Consider the following 22436-nt stretch of genomic DNA (forward strand, 5'->3'; position numbering starts at 1 on the left):
AGGTAGCTGTCGAACCAGTGTATTGCGCTGTTTGAGAAATTCAGCTGTTTCATTTTAATTAGTAATATATCGAAGTCAACTGTGTCAAAAGCCTTGCTAAAGTCAAGCAGTGTTAGGATAGTAGCTTCACGTCTGTCCATAGCATGTTTAATGTCATCAGTTACTTTGATTAATGCAGTTGCTGTACTGTGGTGCTTTCGAAAGCCTGACTGATATTCGTCATGGATGTTATGAGTTTTGAGGTAATCCGTCAGCTGTTCATGGACGATGTATTCTAGGGCTTTAGATATTGCAGGTAGTATGCTGATCGGCCTGTAGTCACCTGGCGACTTAAGGTTGTCAGTCTTGGGTATAGGCTGGATTAAACTTTGCTTCCACTCAGTAGGATATATACTACTGACAAGAGACAGGTTGAAGATGTCTGTGATAATTGGAATAATAGTGGCTACAACGTTTTTAATCATGCCAATGCTCACTCCATCATTTCCTACTGCCTCGGAAGAGATTCTCATAATTGCCTTGTGTACTGTGCCGGTAGTGACATGTTTTAGGAAAAACTTGTCTCTCAAGAGATTGATATCTTGGGGCTGGTAATTTGTCGCTGCGTGGCAGATTACAGCTGTTGAGAAGAAATCGTTTAATTCTTCTGCAGACGCTTGATAAACAGCGTCATATCTTCGCTTCCCTATACCGAAACTGCGCAGCTTTTTCCACAGTGCAGCAGGTTTTGATATGCCGCATACGACAGAGCGGGCATGTCTGATTTTGGCATTTCTCACGCTTTGCTTCGTTCTGTTTCGGAGTTTCCTATAAGCTTCGTACGCCTCGGGAGTTGGGTTACGCTTGAAGGCCTTGTGTGCAGCATCACGTTTATTCATTAACTGGCGTAATGAAGTGGTGAGCCATGGAGCAGGAGCTCTCTTTACCTTGACAGTGCGTTGAGGAGCATGTTTATCATACAGTGCAATAATTTTGCTACATAATTGCCGAATTTTTCCGTCTAAAGTCGGTTCATTGCTTATATCATGCCAAGGGATGTCTGAGCAATCCTTTTGAAGAGCGTCATGGTTAACATTTTTTAAGTTTCTGTAGGTTACCAGGTGAGATTTTTCTTTGGTAGTATGCACTGAGTAATTTAAGAATATCACGTCATGAGCAGAGAGTCCCGGAGCGGATGTCTGATTGGCGCGGATTATTTTATCTGGTCGCTTTGTTGCTATTATATCTATGAGTGTGTGGCTGTGTGACGTGTGGTGAGTTGGGTCCAGCGGTGTTAAACTCATATCATTGGAGTGGAACAGTCGCCTTAGTTTTTCGGCAGAGGGAGATTTTAACTGTAAGTCGATGTTTGTGTCGCCCATAATGATTATGTGTTCATACTGTGTCACGAGTGAGGACAGGGCAGACTGAAAGGAGGACATGGCACCGACGTTTGGAGGTTTATAGATTACTCCAATTAGCAGTTTCTGATTTGATGTATTTATTTCGAAAAACAAGAACTCTGCTTCTCCTTCGCCCTTTGCATCCGATGTGCATAGTACAGTAGGTGTCAGATCAGAGCGAACATAGGCACCCACACCACCCCCGCGTCGTGTTTCACGATCTGCCCTTAGGAGAGAGTAACCAGCGATTCGGATAGCGTCGGAAGAAATGTTTGGTTTCAACCAAGTTTCAGAGACGAGGATAATGTGGAACAGCGATTGGCAGAACAGGTCACAGAACTCGTCGAAGTGAGCCGTTAGCGACTGCGCGTTCGCGTGGGCCACAAAGAGCCCGCCGCCGGAACCGGTCCGTCCCATTGTGGCCGCCTGTAGGACCGAGCGCGCTCCGTTTACCTGCTGGCCGGAAGAGGGACAAAAGCTGGATTTCGCGGGGGAAGACATGTTTACAGGTGTCCAAGGTCGTGACTGACTCAAGCGTCTGTGAACTAAAGGTGAAAAACACGCTGGAAGTATCGGAGAAGGGAGCGAAAAGAAAGATGGAAAGTGGCAGTAGTGGTTACGAAAAAGATAATAGTAGTAGTAGTGGTAGTGGCGAAGATGAAAATAACAGATATAGAAAGGCGGTTGTAAGCAGATTCCTGTTAATGGAGAATGTTAATTCCCATTTAACTGACAATATGAGTATACATGAGCACTTATGATAGACAAGTAAAGAAACAATATTTATGTGAAATAATTGACTGATTTTAAATAGAGTACTTATGGTACTTATAGAAATAACGGAGCTATATTTAAGCTAAAACATGAAAAGAAAGAATAAAAATTAACTTATATTAGACAGATTACAATATGAGACTTTGTGTCTCGCGAGATTTCGCTCAGTCTTTCAGTTCGAACATGTTCGTCACCGTTTTCCTCCCTCCTTCCGTCTTGACTACGATCCTGCCGTCCTGGGTCCATACATTTTGAAGGCCGAACTGTGTGATCGCAGCGTTCAAAACTTTTAGTCTTTCGCGCGTCAGATCTTCCCTCAGGGTAACCCCACTCTTGGCGAGTTTTCTTTTCTGAGCAAACACTTCAGCTCTTTTCCGGTACGACACAAATTTAATTATTATAGGCCTGGGTTTCGTGGCGCCTGGTATCCTGCGCCCAACACGATGGCTTCTGTCAATATCGGCCACGTCGATCTGCACGCCAAGTTTCTCACGCACGAGGCTAATGGCCAGGTCGTCGGTGTTTTCGCGATCGTTTTCAGCTACCCCGAACAAGCGCAAGCTGTTCCTTCGCTGATACTGCTCAATTTCATCGGTGGCAAGAGACAGTTTAGCTTCTAGCTCGGCGGCTTTTTTCTCTTGTGCGGCCAAGGACTTTCTAAGAGACTGGATTTCGGTGCTGTTGCGCCCGACAGACTCTTGCAGTTTGTCCATGACCGCGAATTATTCTGGCGAGAAGTACTCTCTTTGCCTGTGTTACTCAGTTTCTTCTGCCCTCCTCACTTTGCTCATCGTGCATCATTTTGCTTCCAAGGCACAGCAGAATTTCTATACTAGATCTACAACTTCGTTCCCGATTTTTCCGTTACATACGCCACAAATTTCATTTATGCTGTCAGTTCAAAAAGACTTGTGCCTTCACAAACGTAAAGTTTCAGTGCCCTGTGGCTATAGAAGCGAGTCTGGAGAAGTCTTTCTTTTTTTTTTTTGAGGGGGGGGGGGGGTCGTCATCACTCTACTGACTGGTTTGATGCGACCCGCCATGAATTCCTTTCCTGTGCTAATCTCTCCATCTCAGAGTAGCACTTGCAACCTACGTCCTTAATTATTTGCTTGACGTATTCCAATCTCTGTCTTCCGCTACAGTTCTTGCCCTCTACAGCTCCCTCTAGTACCATGGAAGTCATTCCCTCATGTCTTAGCAGATGTCCTATCATCCTGTCCCTTCTCCTTATCAGTGTTTTCCACATATTCCTTTCCTCTCCGATTCTGCGTAGAACCTCCTCATTCCTTACCTTATCAGTCCACCTAATTTTCAACATTCGTCTATAGCACCACATCTCAAATGCTTCGATTCTCTTCTGTTCCGGTTTTCCCACAGTCCATGTTTCACTACCATACAATTACGTACTCCAGACGTACATCCTCAGAAATTTCTTCCTCAAATTAAGGCCGGTATTTGATATTAGTAGACTTCTCTTGGCCAGAAATGCCTTTTTTGCCATAGCGAGTCTGCTTTTGATGTCTTCCTTGCTCCGTCCGTCATTGGTTATTTTACTGCCTAGGTAGCAGAATTCCTGAACTTCATTGACTTCGTGACCATCAATCCTGATGTTAAGTTTCTCGCTGTTCTCATTTCTACTACTTCTCATTACCTTCGTCTTTTTCCGATTTACTCTCAAACCATACTGTGTACTCATTATACTGTTCATTCCGTTCAGCAGAGCATTTAATTCTTCTCCACTTTCACTCAGGATAGCAATGTCATCAGCGAATCGTATCATTGATATCCTTTCACCTTGCATTTTAATTCCACTCCTGAACCTTTCTTTTATTTCCATCATTGCTTCCTCGATGTACAGATTGAAGAGTAGGGGCGAAAGGCTACAGCCTTGTCTTACACCCTTCTTAATACGAGCACTTCGTTCTTGATCGTCCACTCTTATTATTCCCTCTTGGGTGCTGTACATATTGTATATGACCCGTCTCTCCTTATAGCTTACCCCTACTTTTTCTGAATCTAGGACAGCTTGCACCATTTTATATTGTCGAACGCTTTTTCCAGGTCGACAAATCCTATGAACGTGTCTTGATTTTTCTTTAGCCTTGCTTCCATTATTAGCCGTAACGTCAGAATTGCCTCTCTCGCGCCTTTTCCTAAAGCCAAATTGATCGTCACATAGCACATTCTCAATTTTCTTTTCCATTCTTCTGTATATTATTCTTGTAAGCAGCTTCGATGCATGAGCTGTTAAGCTGATTGTGCGATAACTCCCGCACTTGTCAGCTGTTGCCGTCTTCGGAATTGTGTGGATGATGCTTTTCCGAAAGTCAGATAGTATGTCGCCAGACTCACATATTCTACACACCAACGTGAATAGTCGTTTTGTTGCCACTTCCCCTAATGATTTTAGAAATTCTGATGGAATGTTATCTATCCCTTCTGCCTTATTTGACCGTAAGTCCTCCAAAGCTCTTTTAAATTCCGATTCTAATACTGGATCCCCTATCTCTTCTAAATCGACTCCTGTTTCTTCTTCTATCACATCAGACAAATCTTCACCCTCATAGAGGCTATCAATGTATTCTTTCCACCTATCTGCTCTCTCCTCTGCATTTAACAGTGGAATTCCCGTTGCACTCTTAATGTTACCACCGTTGCTTTTAATGTCACCAAAGGTTGTTTTGACTTTCCTGTATGCTGAGTCTGTCCTTCCGACAATCATATCTTTTTCGATGTCTTCACATTTTTCCTGCAGCCATTTCGTCTTAGCTTCCCTGCACTTCCTATTTATTTCATTCATCAGCGACTTGTATTTCTGTATTCCTGATTTTCCCGGAACATGTTTGTACTTCCTCCTTTCATCAATCAACTGAAGTATTTCTTCTGTTACCCATGGTTTATTCGCAGCTACCTTCTTTGCACCTATGTTTATCTTCCCAACTTTTGTGATGGCCCTTTTTAGAGATGTCCATTCCTCTTCAACTGTACTGCCTACTGTGCTATTCCTTATTGCTGTATCTATAGCGTTAGAGAACTTCAAACGTATCTCGTCATTCCTTAGAACTTCCCTATCCCACTTCTTTGCGTATTGATTCTTCCTGACTAATGTTTTGAGCTTCAGCCTACTCTTCATCACTACCATATTGTGATTTGAGTCTATATCTGCTCCTGGGTACGCCTTACAATCCAGTATCTGATTTCGGAATCTCTGTCTGATCATGATGTAATCTAATTGAAATCTTCCCGTATCTCCCGGCCTTTTCCAAGTATACCTCCTCCTCTTGTGATTCTTGAACAGGGTATTCGCTATTACTAGCTGAAACTTGTTTCAGAAATCAATTAGCCTTTCTCCTCTTTCATTCCTTGTCCCAAGCCCATATTCTCCTGTAACCTCTTCTTCTACTCCTTCCCCTACAACTGCATTCCAATCGCCCAAGTCTAATAGATATAAAAGGTGTGTTTTTAGGGTTCCATACCACAGCCGGTAAAAACAGAAACCTTAAAGGATCACTTTGTTGTCTGCCTTTCTGTCTGACCTCTCTTTCTCAGGAATGAGTAGAGGTATCAAATTGAACGTTATGTCGCATGCTAATGCCTACGATCCCTTGTCGGTGTGAAATTTAATCTTCCAAGTAAGTGGAATCGAAAGATACAGCCATTTGTGTCACATATTTCAGTATTCGCAAACTCGCTATCAAAGCCTACAGGGTACTTGCCATTGACATAGAGTCAATTTGAAAAAAAGCAGAGTTTCACAGTACAAGTAAGTGAAAAAATCTTGAAATTGTTAATTTGTAATTATATCAAACAAAAATATTTTTAGCTATTTGTTGTCCGTCTATCTCTCTGTCAAAACTCCCTTTTCCCAGGAATGGGTATAAGTATAAAGTTGAAATTTATATCAGGTACTAAGGTCTACAGCTCTTTATCAGTGTAAAAATTTAACATTCTAACTCACTGCAATCAAAGGATACGGCCATTTATGTCCCAAATTTTGATACTCGTAAACTCAGTCAGCAAAGCCAATGGCTGAACTACCTATATACAAGGTGCGACAATAAAGTAATGAGACTGATGTGAAAAAAATGTTGCTTACTGTTTTATTCAAGTTTAGTGTTGTCTCCTGATTGCACACACTTTTTCCAGCGCTTCTGCCGTTGATGGTAACATTTCTGGGACTCATCTTCTGTAACATCCTCCAAGGCCCTCGTCACAGTATTTTGGACATCTTGTGTTGTTAGAAAATGGTGTCCCTTGACCGCCGTTTTGACTCTTGGAAATAGGAAAAAGTCGCACGGAGCGATATCTGGTGAATAGGGTGGCTGTGGTAGTACTGAAATTTGTCTTGAGGTTAAAAATTACTGTACTGACAGAGCAGTATGGGATGGCACATTATCATGATGCAGAATCCAATTATCAGCAATATTGGCACGGACACAAAGAACTCTTTTATGAAGTCTTTCTAAAATTTCTTTGTAGTAATAGTGGTTAACTGTTTGTCCAGGAGGAACCCACTCTTTATGAACAATTCCCTTGCAATCAAAGAATCACTTAAGCATGCATTTCACTTTGACATGCGAGCTTTGTCTTTCTGCCTTCACTAAACATTTTTTGCAATGAAAAACTTGAGCTCTTGACATAACCTTCGCTCCAAAAGCATTCTGGAGCTTACAGTAAGCTGTCGTCGCGTTTTCACCCAATTTAACGCAAAAACAAGTGGCATACTATTGCGCAATATTATGTGGCTTCATTTCTGTGACGAGAGACACAAACCCGTGTTAACTTATTACAGCACAACTCACGACTGAATAATTGCAGCGATGTGCCGCTTGGACTAGAAGCAGCTTATAGACCCAGATCAAAGATATTGTGCCTACGCAAGCCTGCAGGGTTGCCACATCTTACAAAGAAATCAGTCTCATCACTTTATTGTCGCACGTTGTACATGTCTGGCCTGGCCGTCCAACAATGCCAGCTCGATAGCTCAGCGTTTTTAGCCAGAGAGCTGGCTGCCATGGGTAAAACAAAGAAAAACTGAGTGAAATAGTCAGTGATCAACTTTAAAACGTGTCATGTAACGTCCGCCCCGACCAAATGCCGAGAGCAATAATGATCAAAATGAAGAAATTAAAATACTAAAGCGCGAGCCTAGACACCGAGAGGTAGCGAGATCGAATCTCGGTCGGACTATGGATTTTTCAGTCTTCTTTTAACCTAGTCTTCACTTCTCAACAATGTGAGGAGACGTCGGAAACACCACCTTGTTCAGATTCCACGCGAAACTGTAGGTCTGCTTTCCGCATTTGGATAACTGGGGGTAGGTGAAGGTCACGGAAGTCGCGTGGCGTCTAAAGCGTGTATTACACGACAATCCGCTGCGAACGGTACTGGTCTAAGGCGACAGCCATCTAACGGTGGAATGAGTGAAACTACGAAAATTAGCAAACACATTGTCCGCGCGCCAGAATAGAGAGCAGTTCTAAACTGCTCTCAATCCGCGCCTGCACAGTAGGCAGCGATAACTCGTGCAAACGCTGAATGGTGTACCATAGTGCTTTCTGCTTATTGTTTAGTTATTGTTTGGCGGTTGGTGGCTAATTTCAGATTTTTGTGTTGGGGATTTTTCGAAATTGGGGATCTTCCGCTTTTTTTTTTAATTAAGCAGGATTCATAAATACAGAAAATAAACTTTTTTGTGGTAGATTCTTTTAAAATAGCTGTTTGTGAAAGGACTTTTTCTGTTGATAGCTTCGGATTGTAGAAATGAAATGGAGCAAAGGAGAGTTAAGCGTCTTCATTCAGGAATAGAGCGAGGAAAGATGTACGTGTGACTCGCTGTATCATGATGCGATACATCGGCAATCATTTCTTTCTGAGTGATATGCATACAACGCGACACGGTGATTTTAAAAAAAAAAAAAATGTTCAAATGTGTGTGAAATCTTACGGGACTTAGGTGCTAAGGTCATCAGTCCCTAATCTTACACACTATTTAACCTAAATGATCCTAAGGACAAACACACACACCCATGCCCGAAGGAGGACTCGAACCTCCGCCGGGATCAGCCGATCAGTCCATGAATTCAGCGTTGTAGACCGCTCGGCTAATCCCGCGCGGCGGTGATTTTCGATTTGTATGGTAATGCCTTAGCTTACGAAAGTTCATGCTTGTTTTGATTGCATCTCCTGTTTATTTCAGCATGCCAGAAAAGAGAAACTGGCAGTGATTGGCGACAAAGTCCGTGCAGTTTCGCCCAGTGCGATAGACGAGGACTGAAAAACTCTGAGTAGCACTTATATACCGTATAGTCAAAACCTGGAAAAATAACAAAAGAACACGTTTAAGTATTGGTCCTTTCAAGTGCTGCAAACTGCAATGCAAATGGTAGCCTGTGCTATTCTGTGGCTAAAAGCCAGACTCTTAAAAGATTCCCCATTCGCCAGGAAACGTACTGTTAAATCCAGCCTGCAACATAACAGGGCGTTTACCGGTATTTTATCAGTGATCTTGGCTGGTGTGATGAAAAAACGTAGAAACACATAAGTCTTACCTTCAAGAAGGTGAGGTGGCCTCCCTCATGACTGCGTCACACTTTCTGATTCCATCTTCTTTCGTAGATAGCAGCTTCTCGAAACAGGCCATGTCCATCCTAAAGATGTTCCGAAATTCTTGTGGATCTCCGGGCCTCAGTTTTTTCATTGACAGTGAATATATTCCCCTGCCTTCGTTCCTTCTTTCCAGCCAGGGTCGAATACAGCAACAACTAACTTTTCGTTTTCGTCACCGTTCTGCCCTAATCAGAAGATTTACTGTCACTGCGAGGGCGATAGCTCCAAAAACAAGTGGATCCTCCACGTGCAATATGCTGTATAAATGTAAATTTTGATACACATATACCTGTGTAACCAAGTGTCGTAATATGAAACTGTTGAGTCTGTAATTCAGAACAGTATTAACCTACATAACAGAAAAACAATTACGTAATAAATAATGGTAAGAACAATTTCTTATTAAATAGGAACCTTGAGCTCACAGCAATAATTGGGACGTATGACGTTCCAGTATATCGTACTGTCACCCTTGAGTTGCGCGCGGTAGAACATCAAGAACTTTACAAGACATCAGACAATTCTATTTTCTTTTCGCGCGTATCATCTGCTGCTGCGCATGGGCGCTAGGTATATCCCGCGTAGATGGTGTAAAATAGGTCGAAAGTGAACCAGTCTGTAGTTACAGGTATGCATGTTAGGTGCGCTGGTGCATAGGTGTACGGTTTAGGCGCATCGTGTAATACGAGCTTAATAGAACCAGGGCCCTGAGCGACAAGAAATTATTTTTATTGTCTGGATGATGATGATGATGATGATGATGATGATGTTTATGTTTGGTTTGTGGGGCGCTCAACTGCGCGGTCATCAGCGCCCGTACAAAGTCTCAATTGATACACAGTCCAATTTATTTACACGGTTCAATCTAGCAACTGTCACGAATTATGATGATGAGGATGAAACGATGAGAACACCCAGTGCCCGGGCAGAGAAAATCCCTAATCCAACTGGGAATCGAACACGGAAGCCGTGATCCAGAGATAACAATGCTAGCCACTAGACCACGAGCTGCGGACTTTATTGCCTTGAGAAGTACTTAAGTTTGTACGGAACCCTCCGAGTGCGAGACCTATTCGCATTTTTACTAAGCTAACTCGCATTTCGGCATAAATGGTTTTTTCAACACACTTTTCATCAGTATTAAGTTTCTCGAACAAGTCCTTATCACCGCTTTTACGCCACTGATAGCAAAAGCCGAAAAGCGGTTAGTAGGAAGCCCCCGGTATTCACACAGTGGTCGCAGAACCCCGCGCAAATCAAAATAAATTAAGAAACATAACGAAAAATCAGTGTCTGAATTCTAAAAGTGGTTCAAATGGCTCTAAGCACTATGGGACTTAACACCTGAGGTCATCAGTCCTCTAGGCTTAGAACTACTTAAACCTAGCTAACCTAAGGACATCACAAACATCCATGCCCGAGGGAGGATTTGAACCTGCGACCGTAGCAGCAGCGTGGTTCCGGACTGAAGCGCCTAGAACCACTCGGCCACAGCGGCCGGCGTCTGAATTCTCGTCACACAAATATCTACTGCCTGAATTGGGCCATTTGCACGAGGTGCTCACCTCTGAAATGTTATTTCGCCTTGAGGTAACTCGTTAGATAAGAACGAAATCGTCAAACGTCTGCTTTCATGAGCTTATGCATAAATTTTGTGGACCAAATATTCAGTGATGGTACATGGACGCCCACTCTACACTTCATCGTAAACATTAGTACTGCTATCTTTAGCCGGCCGCTGTGGCAGAGCGGTTCTAGGCGCTTCAGTCCGGAACCGCGCTGCAGCTACGGTCGCAGGTTCGAATCCTGCCTCGGGCATGGACGTGTGTGATGTCCTTAGGTTAGTTAGGTTTAAGTAGTTCTAAGTTCTAGGGGACTGATGACCTCACATGTTAAGTCCCATAGTGCTCAGAGCCATTTGAACCATTTGTTTTTTGATTTTTTTCTGCATAGTAAAACCAGTTTTCGATCTTTGCAGCACTTTGAAAGCTTATCAAGATCCGAGTGAATATTTATGCAACTTCTTCAGAATGTACTTCATTACAGAGACTCTGTCATCTGGGAGAATTATGAGGTTAATTGTAAATTGAAGGGGATCACTGTCAGCTGCAGTGGGACATTACGCGGAATCAGCGGCGACGAGTGAAAATGTGTGTCAAACTGGGATTCGAGCCCACGATCTCCTGCTTACTAGGCAGGCGCGTTAACCACTGCGCCATCCGGGACAGCGTTATCATAACTGCGCGGACTTTCTCAACACACCTTACGACCACTCCACACTCCCACCGGGTGCCACCTATACGCAGTCCCTGTCCATTGACTCCTGCATCGGATATACTCTCCCCAGGAAGAAACCTGGAATAAAGTTCTGAAAACAACAGTTATCACAAGCAGTCCACATAAGCAGAGACTGGAAGAAGCGGGAAACAAAAGAGGGTAAAAACTAAACGACAATTGGACCTAAAAGACGTATATAGAATCATGCAACCCAGAAGTCAACTACAGCTAAACTCTCGTTTCCTTTAGAAGTTTCAGAGGTGCCTTGGTAGGAGTAATGGTTCTGTCGCAGTGATATAAAAAAACGATTTGACTCACTGTTTGTTATGTAAAAAGTGAGTTCGTGACAAATATGCTAGAGTCAGGAAGTGTTCTTTTGTGAAAATTTTAATTAAAGTCCGTGTGACCAAAGTGAAAAAGTGTAGGGCTGTTAAAGCTTTGCTGTGTTTAAACATAGGCTTAAGTAGGCGACTACGAATAAAATTTCATTAATGGTTTTATTATATGTTTTCGAATACTTTGTATGTGTCTTGCTTTTTTTTATTTACTTACTGTTTCTACTTCTAGCCTGCTACAGTTTGAATACATGTCATTTGGTTTCATATCCGAACTGTTAAAAATAGTATGAAATGTAACTGGCAGACTGTGATGTTTATTGCAGTTTACAGCTATTGCACAGTAGCCCATTACTGGAAACTACCTGGCCCAACAAGGAAACACTTCTGTCTACTACAGTGAAATGCAAGATATAAAAACTACTTAGGCTTGAAACAACCTCTTAGAAAAATAAATGAATTACTGTGCTGGTAAACCCCTTACGTTGATTTTCAAACAGCTGAGCAAAAATTATTCTGGTCATCACTAAACTGACACACAATATTTTTAGCGCAACGCAATCTGACTTTCAAGAATCCCTACAAAAGAATGGCCCTGACTAACAATAACCGATACCTTTCATGAATCGCTTACCTCACAAAAATCTTCGTTACTCGAACTAGTGCAATACAGCGAGCGCCAATACTGCCAGCTAAATAAAAGTTTCTAACTACTGAAGGCACTAATGACTGATTGGCATAGTTAGTAAATGAAAGATTCTGATAGAGAACAACCATGTATTTACCTTAATAGTGTTAGTCATTATATAATCAGTTCATGACATCCAGTCTTACAAATTTACTCTCTCTGATGGACACACGTCCAGATCATCCGCTCTCAAAATTCTGCCATCTCTCTCCCCACCTCCACCACTGCTGGCGGCTCACCTTCAACTGCGCAACACTACGCCCTGTTCACATCCAACTGCCCGAGACTACAATAGCGAATATGCCAACCAGCCACAGACTGCACACAGCACAGCCAGTGATGTTCATACAGAGCGCTACGTGACGTTACCAACATAAAAACCTAAACAGCCTACTTACAGGCTTAAATGGTTAAAATTCTTCTGGGTGTTGTACCGCGTCACTGTATAAAATACTATAACTAAAGAAATTAAAACCAACGTTTGATCATATTACAGCGGCCTTCTGCAGGATAAGACTGGTTTTGATGGCGAAGAGGTGGCTTTATTTACTGCAGATAATCGATGTCAATACGTCATTTTTAAAACTTTATTGACCTTAGAGGGTAGCGGGCTAATCATGACGGAAAGGGGAGGGTAGGAAAGTGAAGTTATTCGTGCGCTAGCCGGCTTGTCAGTGATTTGTGACAGTCTGCAAATCATCGCTTGGCTTTGCTTCTGGCAGAGGTGTGCACATTCCGCTCTCAATCTATCCATGCTTGCGTGTTAGGCAGGCACATTATCAGCAGAACAGGCAGGCTGCTTTTCTCGCATCCAAGGCAAGCTGTGCCCAACCCCAGCAGGCTACAGGAGTGTTGCTTTCCTGCCCCTCTTCCCGCTGTGCTGCGCTACATGGCAGTTTATTCTTTATGCTTTCATTGTAGTGTTATGAAAGGTTTCAGAAGCTGATGTAAATACCCGAATATCACAAGACAAATGGCTCTGAGCACTATGGAACTTAACATCTGAGGTCATCAGTGCCGTAGAACTTAGCACTACTTAAACCTAACTAACCTAAGGACATCACACACATCCATGCCCGAGACAGGATTCAAACCTGCGAACGTAGCGGTCGCGCGGTTCCAGCCTGAAGCGCCTAGAACCGCTCGGTCACACCGGCCGGCAGATGGTCAAAAAAGAAAATGTTTGAAAGAAGAAGCTTTTCTTTCATACTAAGCTTCTTTCGCACTAGGTTGCATACCATCAGAACGTGGTTTTCAATATCCACTGAGCCAAGTTTGATTCTAATTTCAATCAGTGTATGTCTTAAATGTAGAAAGCCTATATACCATTAAATGGCTTCAACATTTCCATACACTTGTCAGCCAATACGCCTTTGTTCCCTTTCAAAACATTTATGGAGTGAGGAAACTGCTGGTCAAACTTACAAAAATGTCGTAACATACTCGAAGTACCCTAATAAAAGTACAGAATTTGCTTTGCGAGACGCCTACATATTTGTTGAAGCTGCCTCATAAACACACGTCAGCCGGCCGCGGTGGTCTAGCGGTTCTAGGCGCTCAGTCCGGAACCGCGCGACTGCTACGGTCGCAGGTTCGAATTCTCCCTTGGGAATGGCTGTGTGTGATGTCCTTAGGTTAGTTAGGTTTAAGTAGTTCTAAGTTCTAGGGGACTGAAGACCACAGATGTTGAGTCCCATAGTGCTCAGAGCCAGTCAAACACACGTCAGCTTTTCCCCTGCTGGATTTGGGCTCTGTTTCGTGACTGGTACAGTATATATTCCTCAATTCTTAATTTCTTCTCAGTCTCCTTTATGTTTGGTTTGTTCATTTTGCTGCTCCTACCGTTATAACATATGAGCAGCAGTGAAAGTCTATAGGCAAACATATACCTGACTAGTGACATCGAATGACGAAAATATTGCTCAAATTCAGGATTTTTTTCCTCCGTACTGGAATGTAGACAAAAGGAATTTGCTGAAATGAATAAAGCATGCACTGAAGTTTTTACTGTCATTTTTATTGAGAAATATTAATATCTTCACAGTGTAATTGGGATTTTCCCGAGGCAACTCTGATAAGAGGTAGTAGCTTCGGTTGCGGTTATCTGAAACGTGAAAATAACATACCACCCTAATCCTTACAGATGTAATTTTAGTTCATCGTAGCGATTTTTTTGGAGCAGTTATAGATATGTGAAACAAATGGCCATTTTTGGACACCTCTTATTTGGCCGAAAAAATAGTAAATATCAACATAAAAAAATTAGCTGCGATGAACTGAAGAGAATTCAATTTGCTTTAAGGGAGACCAAAAATCATTTAAATCGGATGAAAAATTGTAGCGTGGGCGACGACAACTATGCCAAACACGTGGTTTTGAGAAAAACGCGTTTAAAGTTTGACAGGTATTTGTCGTACAAAAAAAAGAACAAGGCTTGAAACTTACGGAATATCGTCGATACCTGGTTCATAATAACTATCGCCCCGACTAGTGGATGGCCGGTTTCTGCCACTTTGACCTAATAAGCCGTCATTCTCATCCTCAAAGCCCTTTTCGTCACCGAGCGCATCGCCTCTGGCGTCTCTATTCTCACAGAAGAGGCGCATTTCATCGCCGATTTTCATTGAAAGGGCTATGGCCAAAACGAGCATTAATGCACTATGCCCTACACTAAATAGCCATACGGCCAAATTTGAAACAATGTTGACAATTTCGCTTCTGCTGGGTGTTATTTTTGAAGCGTATCTCCAAATTAGACTATTGAAACTTTCGATCACATCTTGAGTAAAACTGCCGATCAACGCTCCAGTATATCAGATTTACTTAGGAGCGTTATACACTGGGGTGGCGTCATCGATAACGAATTGTGGCAACCGGTTCTCTAAGGATGAGGCGTGCCGTGGACGCTTGGCTTCAGACACTTACAGAATCGTCGCGCATAATATTTTGGAGAATAATTCTTCAATTTATTTACGAAAGTGAGTCAAATGAAAACCTAAAATTTTTTATAATATTATTTATTGTGCAAAAGTTCTATTAAGCTGTATCACTTTTCAACGTAATCTCCCCCACGCTCAATGCCAAGTCCTCCAGCGCTTACAAAGTGCATAAATTCCTTTAGAAAAAAATTCTTTTGGCAGTCCGCACAGCCACTCCTGCACCACAGACCATATCTCTTCATCATAACAGAACTTCTTTCCTCCCATTGAGTGTTTGGGTGGTCCAAACATATGAAAATCACTTGGGGCAAGGTCTGGTGAGTATGGTGGATGAGGAAGACGCTCAAAATGCAGGTCTGTGACTGTTGCAGCTGTTGTACGGGCAGTGTGGGGCCTTGCATTGTCTTGTTGCAAACGGATACCAGCTGACAGCAATCCACATCGCTTTAAGTTGAATGCTGGCCGCAGATGATTTTTTAGGAGATCTGTGTATGGTGCACTGGTGACAGTGGTCCCTCTAGGCATGTCTTCTGTTAGTGTTCAACCCTGAGGTTGGTTTGCAGCAGAGCGCCATTCCTCTCTTCTGTCTGCCTTCCTCTTCATTTCCACATATGTGTTACATCCAACGTCATTCATGATCTGTTGCATGTATGATATTCTTGGTCGCCCCCGCCGATTCCTTCCCTCAATAACTCCTTCTGCTATTGTTCCAATGATATTGTTGTGTCGTAGGATGTGCCCTACAAGTTTGTCTCTTCTTGTTTGGATGTGCCTCCACAGAGATCTGGTTTCCTGTACTCTTCTAAGCACCTCTTCATTTGTTACTTTGTCTGTCCAGCTGATCTTCATCATCCTTCTATAGCACCACATCTCCAGGGCCTCTAGCCGTCTTCTCTCTGCTCTTCCAACTGTCCAAGTTTCACATCCATATAGGGCCACACTCCAAACGAAACCTTTCATGATGCGTTTCCTTATTTTCAGACTGATGTTGTTGCTGGTGAGTAAGTTCCTTCTCCGATTAAATGCAATTTTGGCCTTTTGTATTCTGGTCGCAATTTCTTTCCGGCTTCTACCATCCCTTGTGATTTTGCTTCCCAGGTAAGTAAATTCCTGTATCACTTCCAGCTCCTCTCTTCCAATTCTAATTCTCGGAGGTTCATATTCTGCTCCTGTACTGCATACCATCACTTTAGTCTTTTTCTTGTTTATTCTCATTCCATACTGATTGTATAGAATTTTTTCCGTTGTTCTGAGGACTTCCTCTAGATCTTCTTCTGTCTCCGTGACTATAGCAATATCATCTGCATAACGTACCATGTCTATCTTCTGCCCATTAATTTTGATCCCCACCTCAGTAGTTTCTCGAACTTGGTCTATAGCTTCCTGGATGTAAGCATTGAATATAAGAGGAGAGAGAGCACATCCTTGTCTTACCCCTTTTCTAATATTTGCTTGTTGTTCCTGGTGACAGTTCCTAATCACTGCCACCTCATTCTTATAGAAACTGAGTATCACGCGAATGTCTTTGTACTTTATTCCAATTTTCCTCAGCACTCTGAACATCTCTTGCCAGATAACGTTATCAAATGCCTTTTCCATGTCTATAAAGGCAATATAAGTTGGTTTATTTTTCTGTAATTGCTTTTCGATAATGAGTCTTAGTGCCAGAATCGCCTCTCTTGTTCCCAATCCCCTTCTGAAACCAAACTGATCTTCACTCAGCATATCCTCCACCTTCTCTTCAATTCTCTTCAGAACTATTTTTATGAGAATTTTTGATGCATGTGATATTAGGCTAAGAGTTCGGTGCTGTTCACATTTTGTAGCTGCTGCCTTCTTTGGTATAGGAACAATGATACATTTCTGGAAGTCTGTCGGTATCTCTCCTGTGTTATAGATGGACCTAAAAGTTTAAGCAGCATCATTTTCATGCCGTCACCAGCATTCTTTATTATTTCTGCAGGGATGTCATCAATACCCGTTGCTTTGTTGTCCTGTAGTTCTTTTAGAGCTCTGTCAAATTCTTCTTGCAGAATGTCATCTCCCTTGTCATCTTCGTCTACTTCCTCTTCTCTTCCTATTACTTCCTCCGAAAGAGGTGTTCCAGCATACAACTCCTCTGTGTATTCTTTCCATCTCTTCAGCATGTCTTCACCAAACAGCATTTTCCCCTCTTTATTTTCTATTGTGCCTGAGAGTACTGTTTTACGTTTGTTAAAAAAAATTGATTTGCTGTTCTGTAGGCTAAATCAGTTCTTCCGTTTTGCATATTTTCTTCTACTTTCCTGCACATTTCTCCAAGAAAATTTTCTTTTGCTTTCCTAGCTTCTCTATTAACTAAATTCCTTAGTCTTCTGTATTCAGCTTTTCCTTGTTCCTCAGTTGCATTTTTGTATAATCTTCTGTTTTCTATAAGCTCAATAATATCTGCTGTAATCCATTTCCTCTTGTTTTTGGGTTCAGTTCTTCCAACTATCTTTTCTGCTGCTTTGTATATACCAGATTTAATCTGATTCCAGTCTTCATTTACTCCACCATGTTGAAAATTTTTAATTAGGTTGTCTGTTTCATGAGCATAGTGCTTTGCCAGTCCCTCAGTTTTCAGTTTTTCTAGTTCCCATTTAAGTTTTACTGGCTTCTTCTTCAAACGTTTGAATCTCAGTGAACTTCTCATCATGACCAGGTTATGATCACTGCCTATGTCTGCAGATGGATAGCTCCTGCAATCTTTTATCTGGTTCCTAAAACGTGCTTTCACTAGAATGTAGTCAATCTGTTGTCTCCTCAGGTCTCCAGGGGCCTTCCATGTATATCTTCTTCGTTTGTGGTGTTGGAAAAGTGTGTTTGCAACAACTAATTGGTGCTTTGAGCAGAACTCGATCAGTCGATCACCTCTTTCATTTCTTCTCTAGGCATGTAATGCTCCAAAATGACGCCTTTTTCGTTCCAAAAGAGAGTCAGCATAATCTTCCCTGCTGACGGTTCTGTTCGAAACTTCTTTAGTTTTGGTGATGAGGAATGGCGCCATTCCTTGCTCGCTCTCTTCGTTTCCGGTTGCTAGAAGTGAACTGAGGTTTCGTCCCCAGTAACTATTCTTGCAAGGAAGCCATCAGCTTCTCGTTTCAAGGGCCGAAGAAGTTGTTCACAAGCATCAACACGTCGCTCTCTCATTTCAGGAGTCAGCTGCCGTGGCACCCATCTTGCAAACACTTTGTGAAACTGGAGCACATCATTCACAGTGCGGTGTGCTGACCCATGACTAATCTGTAAACAGGCTGCAATGTCATTCAGTGTCACTCGGCGGTTTTCCTTCACTATGGCTTCAACTGCTGCAATGTTATGTAGAGGCACAACTCGTTGTGTGTACTGAACCTTCATTCGTCGATGAATTTCAATAAACTTTCACTACGCAAAAACCGAATAACAGAACGCTGTTCTTCCCTGGTGCAAGTCGCAAGTGGGGCGGCCATCTTCATACTGATACCGTAACAGTATGTGTGCATCTGCACTATGCTGCCACCTACAGGCCATTCTGCACGCTGTTTGTAGCACGCTTACCAACTTACAGGATAACGACGCGAAATTTTGATTTGTTATTACAAATTTAAGGTTTTCATTTGACTCGCCCTCGTAGATTCGAACTCCGCCCGCCTCGAGTGGGGAGCAAGTAACTATTTCAGACGAATTTAGTAATTCTTGATTGCTTTTTCAAATAGTTGGAAGTTCGCAATAGCACACCACAAAATTAAGACCTTTATTTAGCACCTTTCCAATTAAAAATTGATTTTCCGTGGGCCTTGCACGAGCAGAGCGGTCACAAACTGTGGCGGACAAGCCGATTAGCGTGACGTCACAAGTTCGTTGCAGGGCCCGTATATCTCGTTGGCCCCGTTCCACACTCACAACATAGTTCTATACTCACGCATTGTGATACGGTCGAAATGTTGATAGGTTTTTAACTGAAGTTTTTTATACAGTGACGTGGTACAACACCCAAATAATTTTAAACAGGAAGAGAGAATGTTCAACTTACACTCAAAATACACTACTGGCCATTAAAATTGCAACACCAAGAAGAAGTGCAGATGATAAACGGGTATTCATTGGACAAATATATTATACTAGAACTGACATGTGATTAAATTTTCACGCAGTTTGGGTGCATAGATCCTGAGAAATCAGTACCCACAACAACCACCTCTGGCCGTAATAACGGCCTTGATACGCCTGGGCATTGAGTCAAACAGAGCTTTGATGGCGTGTACAGGTACAGCTGCCCATGCAGCTTCAACACGATACCACAGTTCATCAAGAGTAGTGACTGTTGTATTGTGACAAGCCAGTTGCTCGGCCACCATTGACCAGACGTTTTCAATTGGTGAGAGATCTGGACAATGTGCTGGCCAGGGCAACAGTCGAACATTTTCTGTATCCAGGAAGGCCCGTCCACGACATGCATTATCCTGCTGAATTGCAGGGTTTCGCAGGCAGCAAATGAAGGGTAGAGCCACGGGTCGTAACACATCTGAAATGTGACGTCCACTGTCCAAAGTGCCGTCAATGCGATCAACAGGTGACTGACACGTGTAACCAATGGCACCCCATACCATCACGCCGGGTGGTACGCCAGAATGGCGATGACGAATACATGCTTCCAATGGGCGTTCACTGAGATATCGCCAAACACGAATGCGACCATCATGATGCTGTAAACAGAACCTGGATTCATCCGAAAAAAATGATGTTTTGCCATTCGTGCATCCAGGTTCGTCGTTGAGTACACCATCGCAGGCGTTCCTGTCTGTGATGCAGCGCAAAGGTAACCGCATCCGTGGTCTCCGAACTGATAGTCCATGCTGCTGCAAACTCCGTCAAACTGTTCGTGCAGATGGTTGTTGTCTTGCAAACATCCCCATCTGCTGATTCAGGGATCGAGACGTGGCTGCACGATCCGTTACAGCCATGTGGATAAGATGCCTGTCATCTCGACTGCTAGTGATACGAGGCCGTTGGGATCCAGCACGGCGTTCCGTATTACCCTCCTGAACCCACCGGTTTCATATTCTGCTAACAGTCGTTGGATCTCGACCAATGCTAGCAGATATTTCGCGATGCGATAAACCGCAATCGCGATAGGCTACAATCCGACCTTTATCAAAGTCGGAAACGTGATGCTGCGCATTTCTCCTCCTTACGTGAGGCATCACATTTCACCAGGCAACGCTGGCCAACTGCTGTTTGTGTATGAGAAATCGGATGGAAACTTTCCTCATGTCAGCACGTTGCAGGTGTCTCACTGGTTCCAACCTTGTGTGATTGCTCTGAAAAGCTAATCATTTGCAAATCACAGCATCTCCTTCCTGTCGGTTAAATTTCGCGTCTGTAGCACGTCACCCTCGTGGTGCCGCAATTTTAATGGCCAGTAGCGTAAAATACACTCCTGGAAATTGAAATAAGAACACCGTGAATTCATTGTCCCAGGAAGGGGAAACTTTATTGACACATTCCTGGGGTCAGATACATCACATGATCACACTGACAGAACCACAGGCACATAGACACAGGCAACAGAGCATGCACAATGTCGGCACTAGTACAGTGTATATCCACGTTTCCCAGCAATGCAGGCTGCTATTCTCCCATGGAGACGATCGTAGAGATGCTGGATGTAGTCCTGTGGAACGGCTTGCCATGCCATTTCCACCTGGCGCCTCAGTTGGACCAGCGTTCGTGCTGGACGTGCAGACCGCGTGAGACGACGCTTCATCCAGTCCCAAACATGCTCAATTGGGGGACAGATCCGGAGATCTTGCTGGCCAGGGTAGTTGACTTACACCTTCTAGAGCATGTTGGGAGGCACGGGATACATGCGGACGTGCATTGTCCTGTTGGAACAGCAAGTTCCCTTGCCTGTCTAGGAATGGTAGAACGATGGGTTCGATGACGGTTTGGATGTACCGTGCACTATTCAGTGTCCCCTCGACGATCACCAGAGGTGTACGGCCAGTGTAGGAGATCGCTCCCCACACCATGATGCCGGGTGTTGGCCCTGTGTGCCTCGGTCGTATGCAGTCCTGATTGTGGCGCTCACCTGCACGGCGCCAAACACACATACGACCATCATTGGCACCAAGGCAGAAGCGACTCTCATCGCTGAAGACGACACGTCTCCATTTGTCCCTCCATTCACGCCTGTCGCGACACCACTGGAGGCGGGCTGCACGATGTTGGGGCGTGAGCGGAAGACGGCCTAACGGTGTGCGGGACCGTAGCCCAGCTTCATGGAGACGGTTGCGAATGGTTCTCGCCGATACCCCAGGAGCAACAGTGTCCCTAATTTGCTGGGAAGTGCCTGGCCTCCCGCATGCCCACTATACGCCCTCGCTCAAAGTCCGTCAACTGCACATACGGTTCCCGTCCACGCTGTCGCGGCATGCTACCAGTGTTAAAGACTGCGATGGAGCTCCGTATGCCACGGCAAACTGGCTGACACTGACGTTGGCGGTGCACAAATGCTGCGCAGCTAGCGCCATTCGACGGCCAACACCGCGGTTCCTGGTGTGTCCGCTGTGCCGTGCGTGTGATCATTGCTTGTACAGCCCTCTCGCAGTGTCCGGAGCAAGTATGGTGGGTCTGACACACCGGTGTCAATGTGTTCTTTTTTCCATTTCCCGGAGTGTATTTCGTACAAAATCCGATGATTTTGTTACACATTTTGTTCATGTGCCCGACCTAAATCTACATCTATATCTACATGATTACACTGAAATTCACATTTAAGTGCTTGGCAGAGGGTTCATCGAACCACAGTCATACCATCTCTCTACCATTCCATTCCCAAACAGCACGCGGGAAAGACGAACACCTAAACCTTTCTGTTCGAGCTCTGATTTTATTTTCATGATAATTCCTACCTATGTAGGTTGGGCTCAACAAAATATTTTCGCATTCAAAGAGAAAGTTGGTGACTGAAATTTCGTAAATAGGTCTCGCAGTGACGAAAAACGTCATTGCTTTAATGACTTCCGTCCCAACTCGCGTATCATATCTGCCCCACTCTCTCCCCTATTACGTGATAAACCCTTTAGATGTCCTCCGTCAATCCCACCTGGTAAGGATCCCATAACGCGCAGCAATATTCTAACAGAGGACGAACGAGTGTAGTGTAAGCTGTCTCTTTAGTGGACTTGTTGTATCTTCGAAGTGTCCTGCCTATGAAACACAATCTTTGGCTCACCTTTTCCACAATATTATCTATGTGGTCTTTCCAGCTGAAGTTGTTCGTAATTTTTACACCCAGGTACTTAGCTGAATTGACAGCCTTGAGAATTGTACTATTTATCGAGTAATCGAATTCCAACGGATTTATTTTGGGACTCATGTGGATCACCTCACACTTTTCGTTATTTAGCGTCAACTGCCACCTGCC

The 22436-nt window shown here is 43.5% G+C and overlaps 1 protein-coding gene across 2 annotated transcripts in view; it reads left to right on the top strand.

Annotated features, from left to right (window-relative positions):
* LOC126278432 (two pore potassium channel protein sup-9) overlaps positions 1–22436 on the top strand; it is a 1195629-nt gene that overhangs the window by 1164176 nt on the left and 9017 nt on the right. The window lies entirely within an intron of this gene.

The sequence above is a fragment of the Schistocerca gregaria genome, chromosome 6 (genome assembly GCF_023897955.1).
Source record: "Schistocerca gregaria isolate iqSchGreg1 chromosome 6, iqSchGreg1.2, whole genome shotgun sequence".
NCBI lineage: Eukaryota > Metazoa > Arthropoda > Insecta > Orthoptera > Acrididae > Schistocerca > Schistocerca gregaria.